This window comes from Salvelinus sp. IW2-2015, linkage group LG3, assembly GCF_002910315.2.
Source record: "Salvelinus sp. IW2-2015 linkage group LG3, ASM291031v2, whole genome shotgun sequence".
Lineage (NCBI taxonomy): Eukaryota > Metazoa > Chordata > Actinopteri > Salmoniformes > Salmonidae > Salvelinus > Salvelinus sp. IW2-2015.
The window spans coordinates 25,818,594-25,825,303 of record NC_036840.1 but is presented as its reverse complement, the minus strand read 5'-3'; the positions used below and the strand labels follow the sequence as shown (position 1 = coordinate 25,825,303).

At 40.8% G+C, this 6,710-nt stretch overlaps 1 long non-coding RNA gene across 1 annotated transcript; it reads left to right on the top strand.

Annotated features, from left to right (window-relative positions):
- Positions 1-5,646: 5,646 nt before the first annotated feature.
- Positions 5,647-6,295, top strand: LOC111953612 (uncharacterized). Its single transcript, XR_011474327.1, has 3 exons — positions 5,647-5,782; positions 5,891-5,940; positions 6,044-6,295. It is a non-coding gene; the product is annotated as an uncharacterized lncRNA (long non-coding RNA).
- Positions 6,296-6,710: the final 415 nt, after the last annotated feature.

Sequence of the window (6,710 nt, the reverse complement as noted above, 5' to 3'; positions counted from 1 at the left end):
AGGATATCATGATATTCTCTTTAAAACACTGCCTCAGTATTGAACATCTTTGATTCAGCTGGTGCCTAAATAGCAAACTAACAATGTATAAAACAAAAAATACATCCTCTGGACACCACAAAGTGTGTATGCTTCACCCACCCTCTCCAAAATCCTACACAGTAAGCATTGGTTCACTTTGCATGGATGGATTCTATGAGTGATTTTCAGTTACGAAGACGCATGGTTGGCTGAATAAGGTGTTAACAAAAAATGACACGTCCAGTTTGACCAATCACCAATAACCCCATAGTTGAGGTGTCGTCTACATGGGTGGACTTAAGTAATGGATCATGTTTCTGTGTGTATTCTAGCTGCTGCACAATCCTCCGGCAAGTCATCTTGTTACAGCCAATGTAGGAGAGACAGATACTTTGCACGGCTTCTATAAAGGCAACATGGCACTGTACTTTTATGTAGTACCAGCAAACATTGGGTGACAATCTTCAAATCTTATCAGTCTTTTAGAAGTATAACAAAGAATGCAACATTTTACCAGGGATTTAAGGGTAAACACTGCCTTCTCAGTGCAAAGCGGTGAAGGAATCAATCACTTAAAGATCTGACATGCAGCTCTCTGATTCAGCCTCATATTACTGTGGGAACTCTTATGCCAACCAGGTGGAGTTTGGAGCAGGACTCATTCTCACTGTGAAAGGTACAACATCTGAATATACAAAGAAAGGAAATAGTAACTAATGTTCTGCAACTACAATCTTTAGTTTTTTTCGACTTTATGTTTTGGGATACAATTGCATAATTATGCTGTATTTGCATGATCAGATATGACTGTGTATGATTTCAACAATGTTAACTTGGGACACAACATTGGGAACATTATTTACTGACTTATAAATCCTCTGTCAGGTTCAGGTGTCAAGAAACATGACTGTGCTCCAGCAGCCTGTGTCTGAGTTAGTGCCAGCCAGGGACTCTGCGAGCTCTGAACTGTACAATACACACTCAGACCTGTGTAGGGAGAACACAGTAGTGCTTATAGGTTCAGACATGGCCCAGGAGATCCCGTCAGGAATCATTTACACATGGAGACAGGAGTGATCAGTGTGAGAAGAGCCCTGAGGCTGCGTTTCCTACACAGAGCTGTGTCTACAACCTCCCAAGAGGAACTCAGCCTCTCTGATGCTGGGAGCTTATATCGTGGCTGTGGCTCATGTGGGGAGATACTGTTTGGACGGGACCAAGCTGGATGTTGAACGTGGTGATCCAAGATGAGAATCTTGGTCTTCTCGTCATCGTATAAACTGGAGTTATCCTCTGCTGTCTGACCATCATTTATCTACGGCACCAGGAAATCATTCCAATCTAAGACAAATGTCGATGGATTACTTTTTGCAGTAAATGTTGAGAAATATCATCACTATGTCTTGAAAATGAGTATTAATTGAGATTGCTGGTATTTTCATATTGCCTTTTATTAATTAATGGTCTGTGACCTTGTTTAAAAATTTGTATGTCAGTTGAAATTCCTGTATTAGTGCTGTTTCTTTTAAGCATGAATAAATATCATTTAAAACAACTGATACTGAATTAAAATATGACTTGTTCCTTCTCGTTTGTGTTCTGTACATAAGTATTGTCTGTATGAATGTGTGCAGAGGGCTTCTGCAGACCCAACCTACTGATAAATCTAATGCCATCCCATTCATGCACCCACACAGCGAGATGTTCACAGGTACCTGCACTCTGTGGTCTGCTGTGAGCCAAACAAGTCCGTCTCTACGCTTTGGACAGGCCTGCTGGCCTTTTCACACCCTGTGTCTCTTATGTGGTTTTCAGCAGGATGTCTATGTGGTGTCACTCTGTTTTCTCTCAATCTTTCAATGTTGTTCACAACCAGTGACAATTCACACAGTCCATTTATATACTGTATGCCATGTAGCCTGTATCGTCCCTTACAAATATCATTAGGTTAATTCATTAACTACATCATTTGTTTACAGAGTTTAAAGTAGAAATTGTATTAATGTATATTAGGCTAGCGCAGGAAAGCCTACACACGAGGTACACCCCTACTAAACGCTCAACTAGTATGCCTAACACTTGAGTGATTAGTACATGAATGACAGGGATAACTGACTTTCATTCTGTAGGTGTTTCACCCACATACCTCACAATAATGCTCCTCCCCTGTTCACCCTACATATCAGGAATGTTATATGTATAACAGTCCCCCTACAGGTCATCAGGAGTACTGCCTGTAACTGTTGCATGGGGTGGGGCTAAATCTATCTAAGCACACAAGAGGAACAAGGATACTGGTAGCATGTATGTGTAATTATGCTTGAAAATGTACTGCATACTTACCAGATACATTATACTTTTCACCCAATTAAATTAAGGATATTCATATATCTCTTTAAACACTGCCTCAGTATTGGGACATCTTTGATTCAGCCTGTGCCAATAATCAACTATACAATGTTTAGAAAATAGAATTATCATCTAGAGCACACAAAGTGTGTATGCTTCACCCCACTCTCGTCCAAAATCCTACACAGTAAGCATTGGTTCACTTTGCATGGATTCTATGAGTGATTTTCAGTTACGAAGACATGGTTGGCTGAAAAAGGTGTTAAACAAAATGAACGTCCAGTTGTGACCAATCACTTAACCCCATAGTTGAAGTGTCGTCTACATGGGTGGACTTTTTCCACTCACGACAACACAGGTTGTGGAAGAGGAAACTTCAACGATGATGTCACTGTGTCTGATACTTGGCACTTCTTGTAGCGATGGGTAAGTCAACTTTGATATTTCTCTGCTTAATTAAGGGATGTAGACTCAGGTACTTTAAAGATGCAATTCAATATACGTATGTATGTATATGTGTTTTTTGATTGTATTAAAGGACGTTTAAGTAACGGGTCATGGTCTCTGTGTGTATTCTAGCTGCTGCACAATCCTCAGAAATTCATCTTGTTACAGGCAATGTTGGAGAACAGTGAGCTTTGCACTGCTTCTACATAAAGGCAACCTGGCATTTATTTATGTGGTACAAGCAAACTTGGGTGACAAATCTTCAAGATCTTATCAGTCTTTGTACAAGTATACAAGAATGCAACATTTCACCATGAATTAGGGTAACACTCCGCTCTCATAGTGCAAGCGGTGAAGGAATTAATCACTTAAAGATCTCAGACATGCATCTCTCTGATTCAGCCACATATTATGTGGGAGCTCTTATGCCAACAGGTGGAGTTTGGAGGCAGGATTCATTCTCATTGTGAAAGGTACAACAATCTGAATATACAAAGAAAGGAAATAGTAACTATGTTCGCAACTCATCTTTAGTTTTTTTTCACTTTATGTTTTGGATACATATGGCATAATTATGTTGTATTTGCATTATCAGATATGACTGTGTCTGATTTCAACAATGTTAACTTGGGAGCACACATTGGGAAATATTATACTGTAGACTTTATAATCCTCTTGTCAGGATTCAGGGTCAAGAAACATGAATGTGCTCCAGCAGCCTGTGTCTGAGTCAGTCCAGCCAGGAGACTCTGTAACTCTGAACTGTAGCAATACACACTGAGACCTGTGCAGGAGAACACAGTGTCTATTGGTTCAGACATGGCTCAGGAGAATCCCGTCCAGGAATCATTTACACGCATGGAGACAGGAGTGATCAGTGGTGAGAAGAGCCCTGAGGCTGCGTTTCCTACACAGAGCTGTGTCTACAACCTCCCAAGAGGACCTCAGCCTCTCTGATGCTGGGAACTTACTACTGGCTGTGGCCTCATGTGGGGGAGAAATACTGTTTGGGGGAAACGGGAAACAAGCTGGACATTCAAGGTAGGTGATATGGCTTGGCATCTTTTTTTATATTTTACTAATCTACAGTGTAGAAAATTAATTCCTTGCTATTCTGAGTGTCCTCTATCAATATTTGAATGTCCACAGGCCATAGGGCAGACCTTCTTCTCTGGTGTACTGCCTGGGTTAGGATTGGCGTTTCTCTGTTTATTCCTGATCATTGTCCTTATGTGCGTGCATTCATGTACAAGATGAACCAGAGAAAGTGTCTGGCAGTGCAGAGGTATGTGAGCACCCTTTTAGAAGCTGCTCTTCTTTAATATCACCATCTACAGATGTATCTGCAGTGGAGAAGGAGTTGCATCTTTATCTTTGGTGTGTTTCGTTTCAGGATCCGTATCTCTGACAGCATGTCCATATGCTTGAAAATGTACTGCATACTTACCAGATAACATTATACTTTTCACCCAATTAAATTAAGGATATTCATATATTCTCTTTAAACACTGCCTCAGTATTGGACATCTTTGATTCAGCTGGTGCCTAAATAGCAAACTAAACAATGTATAAAAACAAAAAATACATCCTCTGGACACCACAAAGTGTGTATGCTTCACCCACCCTCTCCAAAATCCTACACAGTAAGCATTGGTTCACTTTGCATGGATTCTATGAGTGATTTTCAGTTACGAAGACCATGGTTGGCTGAATAAGGTGTTAACAAAAATGACACGTCCAGTTTGACCAATCACCAATAACCCCATAGTTGAGGTGTCGTCTACATGGGTGGACTTAAGTAATGGATCATGTTTCTGTGTGTATTCTAGCTGCTGCACAATCCTCGGCAAGTCATCTTGTTACAGCCAATGTAGGAGAGACAGATACTTTGCACGGCTTCTATAAAGGCAACATGGCACTGTACTTTATGTAGTACCAGCAAACATTGGGTGACAATCTTCAAATCTTATCAGTCTTTTAGAAGTATAACAAGAATGCAACATTTTACCAGGGATTTAAGGGTAACACTCGCTTCTCAGTGCAAAGCGGTGAAGGAATCAATCACTTAAAGATCTGACATGCAGCTCTCTGATTCAGCCTCATATTACTGTGGGAACTCTTATGCCAACCAGGTGGAGTTTGGAGCAGGACTCATTCTCACTGTGAAAGGTACAACATCTGAATATACAAAGAAAGGAAATAGTAACTAATGTTCTGCAACTACAATCTTTAGTTTTTTTCGACTTTATGTTTTGGATACAATTGCATAATTATGCTGTATTTGCATTATCAGATATGACTGTGTCTGATTTCAACAATGTTAACTTGGGACACAACATTGGGAACATATTTACTGACTTATAAATCCTCTTGTCAGGTTCAGGGTCAAGAAACATGACTGTGCTCCAGCAGCCTGTGTCTGAGTTAGTCCAGCCAGGAGACTCTGCGACTCTGAACTGTACAATACACACTCAGACCTGTGTAGGAGAACACAGTGTCTATTGGTTCAGACATGGCCCAGGAGAATCCCGTCCAGGAATCATTTACACCCATGGAGACAGGAGTGATCAGTGTGAGAAGAGCCCTGAGGCTGCGTTTCCTACACAGAGCTGTGTCTACAACCTCCCCAAGAGGAACCTCAGCCTCTCTGATGCTGGGACTTACTACTGTGCTGTGGCCTCATGTGGGGAGATACTGTTTGGGAACGGGACCAAGCTGGACATTCAAGGTAGGTGATATGGCTTGCATCTTTTTTTATATTTTACTAATCTACAGTGTAGAAAATTAATTTCCTTGCTATTCTGAGTGTCCTCTATCAATATTTGAATGTCCACAGGCCATAGGGCAGACCTTCTTCTCTTGGTGTACTGCCTGGGTGTAGGATTGGCTTTCTCGTTTATCCTGATCATTGTCCTTGCMTGCATCATGTACAAGATGAACCAGAGAAAGTGTCTGCAGTGCAGAGGTATGTGACACCCTTTTAGAAGCTGCTCTTCTTTAATATCACCATCTACAGATGTATCTGCAGTGGAAGAAGGAGTTGCATCTTTATCTTTGGTGTGTTTCGTTTCAGGATCCGTATCTCTGACAGCATGTCCAGCAGTCTCTTCTACGGATGCAGGGGTAAGTAGAATTCCTTACATTTTGTATGACCATAAAAATATGTATGAAAATAATAACATATGGTATTATTTCCCCCTCCCCCAATTATAATTGTTTCTCACAGGCCCAAGATGCAGACCATCTCCATTACGTAGCTCTGAATCTGAGCAACAAGAAGAACAGGTCTAGAAGACAGAGAGGTCACATGGAGACAGTGGTGTACGCTGGGATCAGACAGTAGAACTGGATGAATGAAACAYTCTAATGAATTCTCTTTTTATCAACTCCCACTTTATTAACATTATTGTCTGTATTACTGTAACAAAGAAATTTCAATTTACTTGAATTAAGTGCATTGCTTATCTGCCAAACTCATTTTAAATGGACTTGCTTGTGATAAGATGAATAAAGCATTTAACAACAGTCAAGACAAAGGAGGAAGTTGAAGTTGGAAGTTGAATGTATTTATTTATTTAGGCCAAACTCAGGCATCTTTAAAGGTGCAATATGCAAAATCGCTACGCCATTTCCTGGTTGCTGAAATTCTAATAGTTCACCTAATTTCAGTTTAGGTGACAAAGCAAGCAAAGCATAGCGTAGTGTCATGACGTTGCCCTCTTTGGGTACAGCGAGCACCATCCCCCTCTCTCTGCCTCCTACAACCAGGCTGCTGTGGTCAGAGAGGTCGTAAATTCCTAGGGAAGATCCTGCCTCATGGCCACACAGTATAGAGACAGAGTYAAGTTTCATAGAGAACAAAGGAATTTCTTCCACCTCACAGAACTTGAGGT